Below are 20,861 nucleotides of genomic sequence, written 5' to 3' on the forward strand. Positions count from 1 at the left end.
TTACAACACTTACTTGATGTTGTGGCCCTTTTAAAAAGGCCTGTGCCAAATTTGGTAAAGCTTTGTGGCAATTTTGTAAAGCTTTCTGACACGTGATCCAGGTTCTTATTAATTTTTAGATTTTAGAATCTGTGGATATGGAGCAGAATCTACCTTGAGGGTGGTGTGTCTGGGAGGGGCACAACAGAACCAGTGTCTACGAAACTATGAATTCCAGGAATTGTCTATTTCCAGCACAGTGGAGAAAGTGAAACTGATATAGCTCACTTTTAGGCGATCTCTGAAAACCTATCTCTTTAGGGAAGCCTATCCTGCCCTCAGCTAATAATGGAATCTTCTACTCCTCCTACCAGTCCATCCCCCCACCGTTACTACCTTTTGTACCACTAGCCCCTCCCTCCTAGATTGTAAGCTCCAAGGAGCAGGGCCCTCTTAACCCTCTTGTAGTGAACTGTATTGTTTCCCGTTATATTGTAAAGTGTTGAGGAAACTGTTAGCGCTATATAAGTCCTGTATAATAATAATAAAAATAATAATAGCTCCATTGACTTATAGTTATGTATGTACCTTAAACTTGCAAGATCATCTTGTTAGTCATGGGGTAGTGATGGGTTTTTGTTATAATTTTTTTTCCATTTTAAAATATTTACCATTGCGCCAACATGGCAAGCGTGATTCTGCACATTTCGCTGATGTATTGTATAAACATAACAAGGCATATGGGTGTACTCAGCAATACGATACCAAGAATAACTATGATATGCAAATATCTCACCATAAATGTTTACATTTCAAAATGTTTAATTTCATTTTACCATAGTATGTGTGAAAGATTATTCCTGACCCATCAGTGCACTTTGCACACCTTTGTTTCATTTCACTGTTCTACTGATAAAGCAGATTACACTTTAGAAGCTCTTTTACATTCTGAATTGAATCCAGTAGTCTTCAATTTGATGCAATGAGTTTTCATTTGCACATCAAATGTCATTTTTCTCCTTTCAGGCTTTATATTCGTTTTCCAAGAGCCTCTCTTTTGAATGACCAAAAACCTGCCTTGAGATAAGAAACAAAATGGAAGCAGCAGTCATGTGCTGCTACCTCTTTAAGAGTGCATTGCTGCTAGACCATTTTTTCCAGTACTGCGCACGCGCAGAACCCTCCTCCCCACGCCTGCGTGTTTGCACATTTCCCGCCCTGCTGTGCTGCGCTTGCGTGTTTCTCCCGCTCCACGGATTGAACTAATTCACACAATGGAATGGGGAGTTTTCCCCCGCAGTTGTAACGATGTTTTCTCAGTAGTGCCTTACCCATGGAAGTGTCGCTAGGTGTTCTGCGTTGTTAAGCTCATCACCGTAGACGGGTAACTGTAACTCTTCTTTTCCGTGCGCTGTACTACCAAATGTGTTGGTATGTTCTACAAAGCCCCCTCTGTGGGATTTTGGTCGTGTCTTGACCCACCCCTCTCTCACCCCCCCTGCGGAGTGTTGCAGTTGGACGGGTCCGGGGCCGACATGGCGGAACGGCGGGATACTGAGCCCGGGTTGGCCGGGGGGTAAGGGAACGTGCTGTGGGAGGGGTTGGTGGTTTTCTGGGGGAGAAGTAAGAGATAAAATGGCGGGAGCCGGTTTGTACTATGCATAGACTGTATGTGGGGTGGCCCTCTGTTTGTGTCTGTGAGCGTACCCTGTGATGGGTGCTCCCGGCACCCCTGTACTGGGGGCCCAGAGCGGGAGGCGCGCACTGTGTGACCTGGGACCGCATGTATTGTTCTAGACGGGACCTCTGTGTGGCTGGAGGGGGGATACGGGATTGTCTGTACGGGCGGCGTGCGAGAGTGATAGCTCTCCATAGGAGGCTGTGTGTGTGGGGGGGTTCTATTGTCATACTATGGCCGGATCTTTCTGAAAGGTCACCCATTGTATGTACACACATTGCTTGTCTGTGTACAGAATGCCATCCGGCTACATACAGTGATCACTTAGGTAACACGTGCTGAAAACAAAACAATAAAACCATCATCTGATCACTTACCTCTCCAGATCCTCTCCATCCCTCCCTGGGCACTTTGAAACTTGGAGAAGTCGGATGTATCGCCGCTGTGCACGCCAACCAATCCACTTCTAGCTTCAAATTGCTGAGTTAAGCTTTGAAAATGAAAACTAGAAGCTGATTGGTTGCCATGCACAGCTGCTCCGGTTTTAGGCCAGATTTATGCCGGTGTGCTACCGCTTAGGCAAGTTTTGGTGCATTCTTGTTAAATTCTCTTGGGCTTCATGTACACGAGCAGCTCCTAAACTTGCCTTTAGGAGCTTTTGGTATTTTTTTGCCAAAGCTTCTAAACTCAACTCCATAAAAGCCTGTGTGTTCATGTATACATAGGCCTTTACCGGATGTTAGGAGCTGCCATGCTTGGGTGAGGTTAGACCTCCCTCTCTCCTGAACGCGTTCAGGATAGGAATGTGTTGACCACGGGAAATCGTAAAACGCGGCAACTGCAGTACCCTGTTTTTGTAGCGATTTGCGTTTTTCCACGACCGGCGGTGTGGGTAGGCTTGTGTACATGAGGTCTTAGACTGGACGGTTTCAGGCAAGTGCATCAAAATCCATCTTTGCACTTTCAGAAAATGTCTGGTCTGTTAGAAGTCAATGGAAGTGCACCTTAAACTGCATGTAAAACACACATACATTGCACTGCAGCCAAACCACAGCCCTCTGATGTTAATTCGGCCTTAAAGGATAAGTTCACCTTTTGACCAAAAATAAATGCGCATTTTTTTTTTTGCTGGTAAATGTGCATTTATTTTTGGTTGCAGGAGGCTGTAAAGCATGGCATCAGCAGATCACTGGTGCCATGCAGGTCTTCTGCAGACCTGTCAGTTTATCTTTTTGTCGTACGGGATATATGGGCAAGCAGATATTTTGCAGACAGGAAGATTCAATGAGCTACCATGGTGCCGTGGTAGTTTATTGAAAACTACAAGTCGACAGTTACTACGGTTGTTTGGACTTGTAGTCCATTCATTCTCAGAACACTATGAATGAATGATACGGCCCTGAGGGTGCAGCCCCGCTCGACCAGGCTGTTTTTAAAAAGTGACCGTTAGTACGTGGAACTTCTTTCTGTACTTTTGTCACCGGGGGGGGGGGGGCAGCATTGGCAACATGTTACATGTTCCACCCAAAAAACATATGGAGCATGCAACATTTTCCCAAAGGTGAACTTATTCTTTTAAGGAGGAGTAGGGACAAAGTTTGTGTGATATCACTGAGCCGGAAAGATCCTGACTGTAATGTCGAGATCCACCTAGATGCCTGACTGGCAGCTGGCTCTTTCAGTGCTCCACTGAGAGCCTGAGCCAGCCACACACTCCCTCCTCCATAGCCTGGCGCTCCAGTGAGTTCTAGAGGAGCAGAGTAGAGAGCTGGTGACTGACTGACGGTCACCACTCTGCTCACAAATGACTGGGAACTGATCTATCAGCGGTCTTTGATTGTTCAGTTCTTGGTCTTAGAGGTGGTGTGGGACAGATGCAGCATTGGTCTGTGGCTGCTTCCTGCCAGGGTAATAGGTGTGTTTGTTTTTTTTCATATACCGCACTTCTCTTTTAGGCCGTACATGCATTGAAATTTGTATGTACGGCCTACCTGTGAATGCAGGTCACAGGAAAGTGATTCCACTTTTTATTCTTGTATATAAATCATTGTTGTGCTTCATGAGCAGTTTGTTTTAGGTATACCTTGCTATATTTTGTGTATTTAAAAATGGGTTCTTATGGACACTGTTGGCAAGCATAAGGATTGGTCCACACCTCTGCGGTTTCCCCATGGCTGCATTTGCTTAGGCACAGAAGCCCATTTGTTTGGATGGACTGTTGTACCCACTGAAAATGCAGGGAAAAGTTCTCTGCACCTTTTCAGAAAACATGGCTGCAGAGGATCCACATAGTTCAGTGCTGTTCCCAACACATGGGGGTACCATTACGATTAAAGCGGTAGTAAACTGCAGCTTGAGAAGAAAAAAAACAATCCCCTGAAAGGTAATGCAATGCATACTAGCACATTATTCAGGACTTACCTTAAAATGAAGCCCTCCAGCGGTGCAGTGTCCCCACTGCAGAGGATTCCGTCTTCACCTGGTCTTCCTTCTGGGTTCGTGAGTCCTGGCTGCCTGACTGGCCGTCACTCTCGGGACACAGCACAGTGATCTGAAGGAGCTGCACAGATATGCCGTTCCTTCAGAGCACATGCGCCAGCGGACAAACAAAGCAAATATCTCCTAAACTGTGCAGGGTTAGGAGATGTTCATTTTACCTACAGGTAAGCTTTATTGTAAGCTTACCTGTAGGTAAAAGATACAAAAGTGGCTTTACTTTCACCTTAATGGTACCCCCATGAATTTCCTAAACCGCATTGCATTTTTTTCTGAAGGTATGTAGCTTTAAAGCGGTAGTAAACTGCACCGCATATTAGTACATTATGACAGGCTTGCCTGTGCATGGAGTCCTCCTGTGCTGCACTGTCATTGTTCCCCAGCGCCGCCATCTTCACCCGGCCTTCCTTCTGGCAGTATGAGTTGCCAGAGCCACAGTGACGTCACTTCCCCACATGCGTGCGAGAGCCCTAAGCTGCGGCATGGAGCTCTGAAGGGACAGTACAGCATACCGTCCCTTCAGAGCGCATGATTCGGTGACATCACCGGCTGCATGCTTTGTAAATATCTCCTAAACGGTGCAAGTTTAGCAGATATTTACTGTACCTACCTTATTATAGGCTTACCTGTAGGTACAAGTTTAAGGAGCATATTCAAAAATTCTCATTTTCAGAACATTTGATTGATTTTTCAATTGTAAGTTGACATTCAATTCCGACCGTAGTGGTGAGAAAATTGGAAGAAGCCGGTTTGAAAATGTATCTTGTACAAATGTATGCAGCCATTCATGCCGAAACTGAATGTTGAAAGCAATCAAAATTTTGAAGTAGTTTCGAAACACATTTGTCAGATTTTGACATTACTGACTGTACTGGTGAGATTTTTCACTTTTTAAAATCTACCAGAGTATGGTCACCTCAAAGCTGATTTCCATGTTTCAGTGAAGTTTAAATAGTTTGTTTGGTCCAAACGTGCTATTTACTAATAGATGCAGTGACTATGTGTGTTGTATAAACTTGTATGTAGCCTCAGCTACATGTAATATACAGCTCTGTGTTCCGACAGCAAGACGGGAATTTCCTGTCCCTCTCCTGGAACAAGTAACATGAGCACTGGACCTGTTGTAAGCACTCAAAAGTGCCAACTATGCCCACCCTTTTCACTAGTGGTGCACCGAAATGAAAATTCTGGTGCCGAAACTGAAATCGAAAATTCAGGATGCACTTGGCCGAAAACCGAAATGGTCGGTTTTTAAAAATTTATATATATTTTTTTGGAAAAAAATACACTTTAATGATTAGAAAAACCCCACAATATAAACACCATTTTTTTTTATAAAATATGAAAGATATTAAGATGAGTAAATAGACATTCAACATGTCACGCTTTAAAATTGCGCACAATCATGGAATGGTGTCTCACTACGGTACTTCTCCATGAGGGACTCTTTAAAAATTTCTACAGGTTACCAGTGTAAAGTTACAGAGGAGGTCTAGTGCTAGAATTATTGCTCTTGCTCCGACGTTCGTGGTGATACCTCATGTATATGGTTTGAACATCAGTTACATATGTGGGCGTGGCCTACATATGCGGTCACCACTACACGCGAGAACGGGGGCACGTTAAACTTTTTTTTTTCTTTAAAATTTTTTTTTTTTTGCACTGTCCCTTTAAAAAAAAAAAAATCACTTTTATTCCTATCACAAGGAATGCATGCATCCCTTGTGATAGAAGTAATTAGTGACAGGTCCTCTTTATGGAGAGATATGGGGTCAATAAGACCCCACATCTCTTCTCTGCAATATAAATCATTAGATCAAAAAGAGCATTGATCTAGTGCTTTAAAAAAAAAAAAATTTTAAATAACCGGAAGTGACATCGCTCCGGTCCTCCAAGGGCATAGAGATGAGTGAAGGCCATCTTTCCTTCACTAATCTCTATGCCTAGCACCAGTATCGGTCGATGGTTTCTCAGATAAGGCTGAGAAGTACCGAGAAGGGGCGGGGTTTTTCGGTACCTGTATCGGTGCTTTTTTTTTTTTTCTCATATCGGTCGATAGGGGTGTTTATGGCCGAAACGTTTTGGCCACTGCAATTTCGGTACACCCCTACCTGGAACCAATTCCAATTGGATTAAAGGATAACTCCACTTTCGTAGGAAGAAAATGGCAAATAAAACAATATAGCATATACAGTTGCTACACAAACCATATTGTAATTTTAAAGTGGTTGTAAAGGCTCAAGGTTTTTTTTTTTACCTTCATGCATTCTATGCATGAAGGTAAAAAACCTTCTGTGTGCAGCAGCCCCATCACAGTCCAGCAATGTGCACAAGAGCAGGGACTCTCCCTCCCTCATTGGCTGAGACAGCAGTGTGAGCCATTGGCTTCGTATACTATCAATCACAGCCAATGAGGAGGGGGCGGGGCCGAGCAAGCTGCTTGCTCTGGGGTCATTCGATGGGGGGGGAAGGAATGTGTCTATTATTTAATAAAATGCCTTGAATATCACTAAAGGCATTAAAGAGCTGTAATTTTCTGTAAAATGAAATGTAATGCAATAGGGATGCACCGAAGTTTCGGCCAACAAAACATATCTGCTCAAAATAGCTCTATCTGCATTTTGCCAATAGGAAAAACTTAGCTGATACAGGGGAATGTGTGTACTGCAGATGTGGGGTGGGGGGGCAGCGGAGAAAGGCAGGAGAGGAGTAGGTAGTGTATACAGTGACTGTCACTATATGTCAGTGGCGGTTATTAAATGCAATTGGCGGGTTTTTTTCTTCACTATGGCTCAGATAATCAGCTGTCACTTTCCCTGAGCTAAAATAAACATTTCTTTTTAGTTTCTTTGCGGAGCTAAAAGAAACAAAGTTTCTTTTTAGTTTATTTCTCGAGATAAAAGAAACAAAGTTTCCTTTAGCTCCAGGGGAAAGTGACAGCTCATTCTCTGTGCTATGGTAAAGGAAAAAAAATAGCCGGCAATTGCATTTAAAAACTGTCACTGACATATAGTGATAGCCAGTGAGGGAGCCTTTCTATATACACTGCTACCTCACTGTATACACTGCTCCTCACCTTTCCTCTCCTTACACACACTATTGGTCCCCTATGTGATAGCAATAAATTCATAAGTTAAGAAAAAAAAATATATACATGAAAGTAGAAAAAAAATACAAAATAAATTTGCAGCACCCCCACATACGCAGACGTTTCAGTTCGGTTTTCGGCCACATGCATTCTGAATTTTCTGTATCGGTTTCAGCACCAGAATTTTCATTTCGGTGCACCACTATAATGCAATATAGCAACCTGGAGGTGTTCTGTACACTGTTGGTGTACAAGTTTGTAGACTGGAGGTAATATAAGGCATTACAAATAAATATAAAATTTAGTTTACCATTATTGTGCGTTATAATTAAAACTATTATATCCATGCAAAAAGTCTCAGCCTTTAGTACTACTTTAATATTAAAGATTTATATCTCCCCCCTCCACCCTTCCCTTCATACAGTTTCAATTCTGACTCCCAGTTAAAATACCCTGTGCATCCATCCTGAGAGTGCGTATGTATGTGTGTGTGTATATATATATGTATGTATGTATATGTGTGTGTGTATATTAATGGTGCACCGAAATTAAAATTCTGGTGCTGAAACTGATACCAAAAATTCAGAATGCATGTGGCCGAAAACCAAATCAAAATGTCTGCGTGTGTGGGGAGGTTCCAGTTTGTTTTTGTATTTTTTTTCTACTTTCATATATATATATATATATATATTTTTTTTTTTTTTAACTTATGATTTTATTGCTGTCACATAGGGGAGCAATAGTCCAGCAATTGCATTTAAAAACTGGCACCGACATATGACAGCCAGTGAGGGAGCCTCCCTGTATACACTGCTCCTCTCTTGCCCCCTTCTTGCACATACTGCCCCTCACCCCTACAAAGAGGACCTGTCGCTCTTATACCTTTCCTTTCAACCTCATGTCAAATCACTTACAAACACATGCAGGCTCCACCTCCGGAACATCGCCAAGATACGCTCCTTCCTTCCCCCGGACACCACTAAACTACTCGTACGCTCCCTGATTATCTCACGCCTTGACTACTGTAACTCCCTCCTCACCGGCCTACCCCAGTGCAAACTCTCCCCGCTTCAGAAAATCCTGAACTCAGCTGCCAGACTCATCCACCTCACCAGCCGCTCCACCTCTGCCACCCCCCTCTGCCTCTCCTTCCACTGGCTCCCCATTGCCCAACGCATTAAATTCAAACTGCTCACTCTGACTTATAAGGCCATTCACAACACTGCCCCTAACTACCTCACCGACCTGATTCCCAGGTACCACCCTACCCGTACCCTTCGCTCTTCACAGGACCTCCTTCTATCTTGCTCCCTGGTCTCCTCCTCCCACGCACGACTGCAAGACTTCTCCAGGTCCTCCCCCATCCTCTGGAACTCACTACCCCAATCCATCAGACTGTCACCTTCCCTCCTCACCTTCAGGCGCTCCCTGAAAACCCACCTCTTCAGGGAAGCCTACCCCACCCTCACCTAACAGCCGCTGCCCTTCCCTCCTCCTACCACTCCATCCCCCACAGCCATTTCCTCCTGTACCTCTACTCCCTCCCTCCTAGATTGTAAGCTCGAAAGAGTAGGGTCCTCTTACCTCTTGTGTGCTGTTTGATGTTACTGTACTGTTTCATGTATTGTCCCCCCTCTATTGTACAGCGCTGAGCAAACCCTTTGGCGCTATATAAACTCGATAAATAAATAAATAAATATGCTATCACATAGGGGACTGTTGGTTCCCTATGCGATAGCAATAAAATCATAAGTTAAAAAAAAAAAAAATTTTATATACAGTATATAATTTGTTTTTTCACTTATGATTTTATTGCTATCACATAGGGGATCAATAGTCCCCTATGTGATAGCATATGAGTGACAGGTCCTCTTTGTAGGGGTGAGGGGGTATACAGTGAGGTAGCAGTGTATACAGTGAGGCTCCCTCACTGGCTGTCATATATTTTGGTGCCGATTTTTAAATGCAATTGCCGGCTTTTTTTTCTTCACTGTAGCTCACAGAATAAGCTGTCACTTTCCCCAGAGCTAAAGGAAACTTTGTTTCTTTTATCTCTGGAAAGAAGCTAAAAGGAAACTTTGTTTCTTTTAGCTGGGGGGAAAGTGCCAGCTAATTCTGTGAGCTATAGTGAAGAAAACAAAAAGCTGGTAATTACATTTAAAACCAGCATTGACATATAGGGGTTTATTTACTAAAGCTGGAGAGTCAAAAATCAGACTCCCTTCTGCATAGAAACCAATCGGCTTCCAGGTTTCATTGCCAAAGCTTCATTGAACAAGCTGAGGTTAGAAGCTGATTGGTTTCTATGCAGAAGGGAATCTGATTTTGGACTGTCCAGCTTTAGTAAACAAACCCCATAGTGACAGCCATTCACTGTATACACTGCTCCTCTCCTGCCTTTCTTAGCAGTCCCAAACCTGCCCCCCCCCCCCCCCCTTACATCTGTAGTACCAAGTCTCCCTTATCGGCTATTTCGGCTGAAATTTCAGTGCATCTCTAATAAATATATAATTACTTTCACTGTTTCACAGTGTAAATTAACCCCTTATAGTAGTGATTATTGGCTGTTTTTTTACTATAAAGGGCTATTGGGGGAGGGGGGGGGGTTTGACCCCATCATGACAGGTGATTAAAAAAAAGCATGTTGCTGCTTCTAAATGACTTATGCAGGCCATGCACATATTGGTTTTTGGAGAATATTTGTACAAAAATTCTTTGTGCTTTTAATGAGTGGATGAATGTCGTTTGAAAATTTCACATCCTTTTAACATTCAGTTTTAAAATGAATGTAATCTTTGAGCGAAAACCCACATATACTGTCTGAAAATTCGTTTGACTGACAAGCGTTTTCTTTTCTACTCCTTCGATTTTTCCAACCACTGCGGTCGAAAATGCACATCAGTTTGACCCCACTGGCAATTAGAGCAGGGGTAGGCAACCTTAGAGAGGTGGAGATCTACCTGAACAACATGGGAGAATTCAAAGATCATTGGGCACAGTGTCGACCAGTGTCACCTCCTCACACTGGATTTAAATCTCTAATTTACTACTGCGTCACAATCGTGTGCTTTCCATGACAATTGTGGATTTAAATCACGTGGTGAGAAGGCAACATATCTCCTCCTCACATCTGTCAAACACACTTGGATCGCTTTGCAGAGGAGCAGTAGTGTCTGCTGCACTTGTGAATGAGCTCTTAGTTGCATCCAGCAATTGCATTCTTAGGGCTTGTTCACATGCAGTATAAAGTTGGCAGGTAATAAAACCCTGCAGCTGATTCATGGTTTTACCGCCCCAATCCCTACCCCCTTTAGCTGCTGAGGCAGCAGCCAAAGGTATACACATTCCACAGCAGGAATTACATCCCCTGTTGCTTTCAATGGGTTCTACCACCTGTCATTCGAGACCTATTCAAGTAAATGGGGCCACTCTGCAAGTGCCTCACAACTGCAGGGTTCAAGGGGTAACGCATGTGGTGAGAAAGCAACAGACCGCTGCCTGTTTAACCCAAACCATGACAGGGTGTAGGAGCCAGCATTACAGAGCAGACATCAACTTATGCAGCTCTTGCTCCCTACTACATCTTCAACTTCACAAGTAGTCCCTCTGCATTGCACTCTGATGCTCTGGGATGGTGGGTCAGCAAGCTCTGACTGATCTACCAGTCACCTGGCTGAGATCTACTGTTAGATCACGAACTATTGGTTGCTGACCCCCGAATTAGAGTATCGAACGAATGCTCCCAAGCTACCTGCCTATGACAAGGGAGTCTATCATGCATAATATTAAATTACAGTCCTATCTGAAAATCTGCAAAACAGCATTTTAGGTCCTCTTTATTTTAAGAAAAAAAAGTTTTCATTTTTCGATGATATGTATCGGATTCAACCTCTAATAGTATATACATCTCTTCTATCTTGTTCTCAGAGTGGATTAGATATTGTTTTCCCTAAATATATAGCTGGTTATTTACAGTATATTTACCACAGCATATACTGTAGATATTTAGGAATACATTTTTTTTTTTTTTTAACTTTGCATTGTAACTAAATTATGTCCCAAACTTTTTTCAGGATTTTATCCGATTAGTCGAAACAACCAACTAATTGATTATGAAAATAATCATAAGTTGCAGCCCTAGTTTAAGCACTTGTGCAATATTTTAGCACCTCCACTTTGCTACTTTAACTGGCAATTGTGTGGTCTTGCAATGCTGTACCCAAATGAAATATTTCATTTTTATCCCATGACTAGAGCTTTCTTGTGGTGGTATTTGATCACCAATTTTTTTTTTCATTATATGAATGAGTAAAGACTGATAACTTTGCAAAAAAAAATAATATTTTTTTAGGTTCTGCTATAAAACATATCCAATAAAACAATTTAAAAAAATCAAATTTCTCCATATATTTAAGCCAAAATGTATTCTACTACATGTCTTTTGGTGAAAAAAATCCCAATAAGTTTATATCGATTGGATTTGTAAAAGTTATAGCATCTGCAAACTATGGTGTGTGTGTGTGTATATATACTGGAATTTTTAGTTATTCTTTTATACTTGTAATGACGGTGATCAGTGACTTGTAGTGGGACTGTGATAATGCAGCAGACAATCTGACACTAACTTACACTCTGTGGGCGGTAGACTGACACTAATGCAGTGATCAGTGATAATACTGTATGCTGTTACTGTACTAATGACACTGGCTGGGAAGGGGTCACATCTCAAGTGTTAATGTGAGTATTATGTGCTGCTTTTTACTAGAAATCTGTTTGTTCCTTCTCCCTACTTTGCAGAGAGAAGAAACACACAGATCGCTCCCTTTGTATAAAGCCCTGTGTTGTTTGTCAACACAGGGCTCTGGGCTGTGTTTTTGACACCTCCGATCAATAGGTCTCCACCATGAGTCATTGGCTGAAACCTGATAACAAAATTCCACTATGTTCAATCACAGTGGGAGTCGGCTGGTGCTCAGATGGTGAGCTGTGACTGAGCCGCCACCTGCAGTAAAATTACTACGGGCAGTCGTCAAGTGGTTAAATTTGGTGGTTCACGGGCTTTCGCAAGCTACAGAAAGGAAAGTTATGCATTTGGAGAATCTTGAAGCTTTGATGGTGGCCATGGATTATATTATTTCTGCTTGATGGATGAAATGGTCGTTTTTGGCTTATTGCCACAGTCTGGTTATACTGTTTTGCATGTAGGAAGCCTTCATGTAGAAAATTTCTGGCTGTTGCATTTTGTGTGTAGCTTGGTAATTTTTAAAGGACGTGACATGTTTTATACGCAAAAACATGAATAGCTTGAGCTACATCATGGAAAAATATTCTATTACTAAGCCACACCATGCAAAATGGTTTTGATATTTCCTTGTGCTTATTTTCAATAATTCAAAGTGTGGCCCTTTTCCTGCTTGATTGCTTTTGCTGTTAAGGTATTGCATTTTTCCCCTTGCCCCTGTTCCAGATCTTAGAAAAGGGCTGGTCAGAATTTATTGTGATCTTGACCAAATATGGTCAGATTTGGGAAGGAATGTGAGTAGATAATCTGACATGGATAGGCTTGCTGATTTTGGGCTAAGACTTTAGAGGTGGGGGGGTAGACATGGGATGAATGTGACACTAGATTATCACATCTTCAATACTGCATTTAAGCTGGAGAATTTGGAGTTGACTTTCTTGTCAAGTATAGTGCAGTAAAATTACATTTTTCTTTCAAGTATTCTCTGATTTACCTGCTTTTTGTTTAGGGGCAGCAAAACCTATTCACTGAATCACTGTATTTCGAACAAATGTACTAGTCTGGAAATAACTTTTGCCAAGGCCTAATTGCCCAGGTGTTTATTTTCATGAGTCCCTGTTAAAGTCAGCTGAGCCAGTTTCCAATAATTGTGTGAATTATTTACTTCAGAAATGGTATTAGATCATTGGCTTGAAGGGCTTTTTCATGCAAATACAAGAGTTCTTTGATTTCAAAGAACTTTTTCTAAAGAGTGGTACTACTGTTTATTAAGGCTTCAATGATCACAGCATTTAACTTCATAATATCCTGCATTGTAATAATACAAACAATAGTTTTTTTTTTACAATCCAATATACAGTACCTTGAAAGTATTCATACCCCTTGAAATTTTCCACATTTTGTCATGTTACAACCAAAAACCTAAATGTATTTTATTGGGATTTTATGTGATAGACCAACACAAAGTGGCACATAATTGTGAAGTGGAAGGAAAATGATAAATGGGGTTTCAGAATTGTTTACATATAAATATCTGAAAAGTGTGGCATGCATTTGTATTCAGCCCCCTTTACTCTGATACCTCTAACTAAAATCTAGTCAATCAATTGCCTTCAGAAGTTACCTAATTAGTAAAAAGAGTCCACCTGTGTGTATTTTAATCTCAGTATAAATAAAGCTGTTCTGTGAAGCCCTCAGAGGTTTGTTAGAGAACGTAAGTGAACAAACAGCATCATGAAGGCCAAGGAACACACCAGACAGGTCAGGGATAAAGTTGTGGATAAGTTTTAAAGTGGGGCTAGGTTATAAAAAACAATATCCCAAGCTTTGAACATCTCACGGAGCACTGTTCAATCCATCATCCGAAAATGAAGAGTATGGCACACCTGCAGATCTACCAAGACATGGCTGTCCACCTAAACTGACAGGCCGGGCAAGGAGAGCATTAATGAGAGAAGCAGCCAAGAGGCCCAGGGTAACTCTGGTGGAGCTGAAGAGATCCACAGCTCAGGTGGGAGAATCTGTCCACAGGACAACTATTAGTCGTGTACTCCACAAATCTGGCTTTTATGGAAGAGCTGTAGAAGGAAAGCCATTGTTAAAAGAAAGCTATAAGAAATCCTGTTTGCAGTTTGAGAGAAGCCATGTGGGGACACAGAAAACATGTGGAAGAAGGTGCTTTGGTCAGATGAGACCAAAATTTTACTTTTTGGCCTAAAATCAAAACGCTATGTGTGGCGGAAAACTAACACTACACATCCACCTGAACACGCCATCCCCACCGTGAAACATGGTGGTGGCAGCATCATTTTGTAGGTATGTTTTATTTCAGCAGAGACAGGGAAGCTGGTCAGAGTTGATCGGAAGATGGATGGAGCCAAATACAGGGCAATCTTAGAAGAAAACCTGTTCGAGAGTCTGCAAAAGACTTGAGACTGGGGCGAAGGTTTACCTAACAGCAGGACAACTACCCTAAACATATAGCCAGAGCTATGATGGAATGGTTTTAAAGTCAAAGCTAAGTCCTAAATCCAAATGTGAATCTGTGGCAAGACCTGAAAATTGCTGTTCACAGACTCTGCCAATCCAGTCTGGCGTGTTGTGAGTTCTGGGATCTACTGGCCTTTGCACAACTCCCTGGATTCCCTGCATACTTTGCAGCTTCTCTGCTGTTTGCTTTCAATTTCGAAGGAATACATATCCCATGGTACCTTGCTGTCTGCAAGCATTGATTCTTGTACCGCCTCCTGAAACTCCTCCTTTTAGCACCTCTGTAGTTCAGGAGTCAGGCTCTGTGACACCGCAGTACCTGCTCCCAGGGCATATTGGATACATGCCAAAGTAAATGTGGGGGGAGCTTTACAAACTAAGTTTTAGACATGATCTCTCCAGCAGCTGGCTTCAGTGGGAGATGACGTCACAAATGGGGTGACTATGTGCATCCGTTGTCGGCTGGCCCACCTCTACATTGAAGCCGGTGCAGATACCTGATCATGTGACCGGAGCGCCATCAAAATAGATAAAAATACAGATCTTTCCTTCCACAGGGTAGATAGAATAGGCTTAGAATGGGGGTGGGAATATATTTAAGTGTAGGTAGTGTTTGACTGAACCTCCATTTTAAGATTGTTCAGATTAGTTACAGTAGACTGACATGATTGAAATACAATGTGGGATTTAATGTTTTTAACCACTTGCCGACCGACCGCCCATAGTAATTTTTCTGTGGGTGGGCTGCACAATGACATACAGCAGATCACTGTTACCAGTAATCATTTATCATTTGATAGTTATGATTGGTCATGGTGATCACATGATAGCAATGTAAACTGCTTGTCATTCATGAAGTGCTTGCTTTTGGTTGTGATCTGTGATTGGCCCACAGCAATCACATGGTACTTGGCTACCGGTACCATATGATTAGCTGTAGCTAATCCCAGTTCACAACCAAGAGCAAACTGCATGAATTAACCCATTCATGATAGCTAAAACTATTGCTTATACAGTGATCTTCACTGTATAAGCAGAAAGTGTAGACACCCCAACCCCCCCCCCCCCCCCCCCCAAAATAAAAGTAGTACAGTGTCATAACTTGGTGTGTGTAAAAAGTTTAAAGAATGTAATCAAAAAAATATTATTTTACAGTCATCAGTCAGCATACTTGATCACCACACCAGTCCTATGATGGCGCTGATCAATGGAAATTCCAAAGAGCCGCACTGAAACACTTGTCCATTTTATTGCATATGAAAAACAGCATAAATCGCCATGCAGTGACCCTTGGGGGAAGAAAGGTTCACGTGTTTTGCTCCAGCCTCAGTGCTTAATCATAACCCATAGCAGAGATAATATCACAGTCTACTATAGTTACTTATATAGGGATGTAAAGCCCAATCATCCATTACTAATTGCAGCTGGACCCGCTGCATTAACTCTTGTTAGCCACTACCTGATCTACATCACTGCCTAAAAACGATACAGGTACCTGTCACTAAATCGTGTAAACAGAGTAAAAAATCTTATATCAAAAATGAAAAAAGACAAAGTATGAAATAATAAACAAGCACTATAGACCTAAAACTTAACATGACAGCAGTGTTAAATAGGGATGCACTGAAACTTTGATAGCCCTTTCAGCATTTTATTGATTGGAAAAAGTGAGCCAATACAGGTGCCAATAATTGCGGGGTTTGTGAGAGCTGTGTGTACTACAGATGGGGGGGGGGGCGGAGGAAGGCAGGAGAGTGGGGAAGCAGTGTATACAGACAGGCTCCTTTACTTGCCACCAGTAAAAAAAAAATTGACGTTTTTTAAATGCAATTGCCGTTTTTTTTTTCTTCACTTTATAGCTCCAAGAAGGAGCTGTTATTCGCCCAATCGCTAAAGTAAACAAAGTGGCTGGGTCTGGCACCCCTTTGTTTACTTTAGTGGCAGGACGAATAACAGCTCCTTCTCGGCGCTATAAAGTGAAGAAAACCAAGCCGGCAATTGCATTTAGAGGCGGCAAGTGAGGCGGAGCCTGTCTGTTTTCACTGCTCCCTCACTGCACACTGCTCCTCTCCTGCCCCCTTCTTGCGCACTCTGCCCCCCTGCAAAGAGGACCTGTCACTTATATGCTATCACATAGGGGAATATTGGTCTCCTATGTGATAGTAATAAAATAACTAGAAAAGGTACAATTTCTGGGGAAATTGTGTGAAGTGTTCTTGCATCCAACCCTAACCAAGAAATTGATCAAATGTAAACAGTGCACATGGCAAGCATGAAGAAATGCATTTCAACTTTTATTTTGCAGCTCACACTGTAGCTTTGGTCACTCTGCTTCCTGGTGACTCACCTTCGGTTGCTATGGCAACTCACTCACAGGAAGCTGAGAGGAGCTTTTATAAACACACTGCTCCAACTTTCTCACTTCACTGGCGGTTGCCATCTTTAAATGGTTGTAGTTTTAAAACTATAAATCCTACAGTGAAAAGCTGTATGTATACTATGTCTCTGAAATATTAAAAATGAAGGCACAGTCTCAGTTTAGAAATGTCCCTTCAAATTTCAGGTGGCTGTGAGAGAAGTTTCAATGAAAGTCAATGGGCGGCGTGCGTTGCAAACAAAAGGTGATATTGTGAAAACTATCAGGACTATGCCTTAGCCATGAACATTTTTAGTGGCAGCAGGGTTAGCTGAACGTTTTGATATAAGATTTGTGTAGGTGGGCTTGAAAATGAGGGAGTGATGGCAGTTTAGAAATCATGTTCTGATTTTTCCTTCCACACTCTAGCTTTGTCAGCTCACACTCTAGTTGCTCCATTCATTCCTATGGGAAAATTTCACCACAAAAACCGTGATATTTCGTGAACCATTCGGTGAAACGTTCCACAAAGTAATAGCAATCCGATCTGTAACAATCCACACGTTTTGATATATTACTTGTCTTTGTAGTGTAAAAACTGTGGGAGGAGTTAGCGTGGCAAATTTGGCTATAATAAGAATAAAAATAAGAATATATTTGTGAGATAACAATAAGTGTTCTTGCAAGAACACTTAATAAGTTAAAAAAAATAAGAGACACACACATTAAAAGTGAAAAAAAAGAAAAAAAATTAGCCTTCCCAGCCCCACATATGCAGACATTTTGGTTTCGGTTTTCGACCAAGTGCATCCTGAATTTTCTGTTTCAGCACCAGAATTTTCATTTTGGTGCACCACTAGTTTTAAAGCACCCAAAATTCCGAAGAGTCAAACCCGTAAAGACAACATTCACAGGGATATGCATGCCACACACACAATATCAAAGCCAATAAGCTAATCATACACACCCAGATAGACCCATGAATGTATACAGGACTTCACTCAATGAAAAAAAAAAATGTGTGAGGTCCCATTTAAAGATGAAGCCATTAGGGATTCGTGTTTGCGGGTGAAAGATTAAATAGAGCTCTTTTACACAGAAGTCTAAAGGTACCACCACCCCTTCTTGAGCAGACTACTTTTTCAATACTTTGAATACGTAACACTTCGTGATCTCCCCCATGATATTCATGAAAGTGACGAGCAACGTTAGAAAAATGGGACTTTAATATCATACACATGACCATGGAGCCGGTCACACAACTTCCTAATAGGTCTGCCCACATATTGTATGGAGCAGACATCACAAGTAGCCAAATATATTAATTGGGTGGTATTACAATTAATAGACCTAATAATATTTTATCCCTTCCCACTCACTGTTGAAGTGAATTTGTTTTCTCCAACAATACGTGGACAACAGGGGCAATCAGTCACTCCACTTCTAAAATAACCCTTGAAATCCAGCCAGGTGTGGCTCTCTAGAGGTGGGGAAAAAGAGCTTTGTGACAGGGCACTACCCAAAGAAGGTACTCTAATCCCATATGATGATGAAGTACTGCACTGGTGGGAGTATGTTAAAAACAATTGTGAAAAATTAAATTTTTTTCATTTTCCAAAACATTGTGAGAAAATGAATTACAACTTCAGTTTTGAACTGTCCTTTAGTTTAGGGCCTCAAAAATGAGATAGGCAGTCAGTACATCAGGAATGATCAATTAATGAAATATATATCATAATTTGGAGACACAATAACTTTTACACAAACTGATTAATATACACTTGGGATTTTTCCTTTACTAAAGACATGGAGTGGAATACATTTTGGCCTAAATTTATGAAGAAAATTGGGTTTTTGTGTGTGTGTTTTTTTTTTTTTTTTTTTCTGGATATGTTTTATAACAGAAAGTAGAATTTTTTTTTTTTTTTTCAAAATGTTTGTTTTTTTCTTTTACACAAGAAAATTATAAAAGAAAAACCAGTGGTGATCAAATACCACCAAAAGAAAGCTCTATGGAAAAAAATTATATAAATTTCATTTGGGTACAGTGGGTGGTTTAACAATTACCAGTTAAAGTAGCGCAGTGCTGAATAGCAAAAATATAGCCTGGTCATGAAGGGTTAAAACCTTCCGGAGCTTAAGTGGTAACATTTTGAGCATAAAATAAAACAATGTGCTGAGCTTTACACAGATAATTAAAACATCCAAAAGTCCAAAACTGCAGTCACTTTAGTGCTCTTTCCTCCTCAAATATAGCTTCTTTATAGTGAATCACCCATCTGTGCTTGTGCCTTTTTATTTACTGTGTGACCATCACCAGATGCGTTCTCACCTATGACCTTACGGTTATTTAGGGTCATACAGCGCTTGTGTCCCCCAATGTGGACTGTGTTGTTTCTTCTCAATGAATGGACTCTTCACTGTTCCTTAATACTGCTGTGTTGTGATCTCCAGACTCTCTCCAATATGCTCTTCCACTCAGCAACATATAGAGAGAAAAAACGTCCAACAATTGTGCTTTATCCTTTAAAGAAAAGTATGGGTTTTTTTTTGCCCCAGTTATACTTACCTACCGATGCTGCATCTGTCCCCCGCCAGCTTAAAGTGTCAGAACATCTGCTCTGAGCAGAGAGCAGTGACTGTCAGTTATAGCTATCTGCTCTGCCCCCCCAAGCACTCACTTATGCAGCTGGCTCAGGCTCTCAGTGCTTTTCTGAGAGGCTGAGCAAGGTGCCCCTCCAGCCTCTGGGGTGGATCCCAACATTAAGGTCAGGCTCTTTCCCCAGCCTGGATCGTGATGTCATCCAGCCCCTCCCCTATGCTTTACGTCACAGGGTCACGTGACGTCATCAGGGGGCTGAAGTCAATGCTGTGATAAGGAGGAACCCTGATTTGGTTTATTTGAAGTGTACACAAATATATATACAGTCATGGCCGAAATTGTTGGCACCCTTGATATTTCTCCAGGAAATCATGTATTTCTCACGAAACGTATTGCATTAACACATGTTTTGCTATACACATGTTTATTCCCTTTGTGTGTATTGGGACAAAACAAAAAAAGGGAGGAAAGAAAGCAAATTCGACATAATGTCACACAAACCTCCAAAAATGGGCTGGACAAAAGTATTGGCACCCTTTCACAACTGCGGATAAATAAGAATGTTACAAGCATGTGATGCTCCTGTAAACTCACCTGGGGCAAGTAACAGGTGTGGGCAATATAGAAATCACACCTGAAAGCAGATAAAAAGGAGAGACGTTCACTTAACCTTTGCATTGTGTGTCTGTCTGTGCCACACTAAGCATGGACAACAGAAAGAGGAGACGAGAACTGTCTGAGGACCTGAGAACCAAAATTGTGGCAAAATATCAACAATCTCAAGGTTACAAGTCCATCTCCAGAGAACTAGATTTGCCTTTGTCCACAGTGCGCAACATTATCAAGAAGTTTGCAACCCATGGCACTGTAGCTAATCTCCCTGGTCGTGGACGGATGAGGAAAATTGATGAAAGATTGCAACGCAGAATAGTCCGGATGGTGGATAAGCAGCCCCAAACATGTTCCAAAGACATTCAAGCTGTCCTGCAGGCTCAGGGAGCATCAGTGTCAGCGCGAACTATCCGTCGACATTTAAATGAAATGAAACGCTATGGCAGGAGACCCAGGAGGACCCCACTGCTGACACAGAGACATAAAAAAGCAAGACTACAGTTTGCCAAAATGTACTTGAGTAAGCCAAAAGCCTTCTGGGAAAACGTCTTGTGGACAGATGAGACCAAGATAGAGCTTTTCGGTAAAGCACATCATTCTACTGTTTACCGAAAACGGAATGAGGCCTACAAAGAACAAAACACAGTACCTACGGTAAAATATGGTGGAGGTTCAATGATGTTTTGGGGTTGTTTTGCTGCCTCTGGCACTGGGTGCCTTGACTGTGTGCAAGGCATCATGAAATCTGAGGATTACCAAAGGATTTTGGGTCGCACTGTAGGGCCCAGTGTCAGAAAGCTGGGTTTGCGTCCAAGATCC

At 41.8% G+C, this 20,861-nt stretch overlaps 1 protein-coding gene across 3 annotated transcripts in view; it reads left to right on the top strand.

The window, feature by feature from the left end:
• Positions 1–1,234: 1,234 nt before the first annotated feature.
• ZMYM4 (zinc finger MYM-type containing 4) overlaps positions 1,235–20,861 on the top strand; it is a 127,626-nt gene continuing 107,999 nt past the window's right edge. For 2 of the 3 annotated variants that reach the window (XM_089686331.1, XM_089686333.1), the window contains exon 1: positions 1,469–1,555. The gene's annotated coding sequence lies outside the window, so the exon portion shown is untranslated. Of the gene's footprint in view, positions 1,364–1,468; positions 1,556–20,861 lie in introns of those variants that run through there. The other variant, XM_089686332.1, reaches the window with a different exon arrangement.

Source organism: Staurois parvus, unplaced genomic scaffold, assembly GCF_062004578.1.
Source record: "Staurois parvus isolate SC_StPar_1 unplaced genomic scaffold, SC_StPar_1.0 ptg000394l, whole genome shotgun sequence".
NCBI classification, from domain to species: Eukaryota; Metazoa; Chordata; class Amphibia; order Anura; family Ranidae; genus Staurois; species Staurois parvus.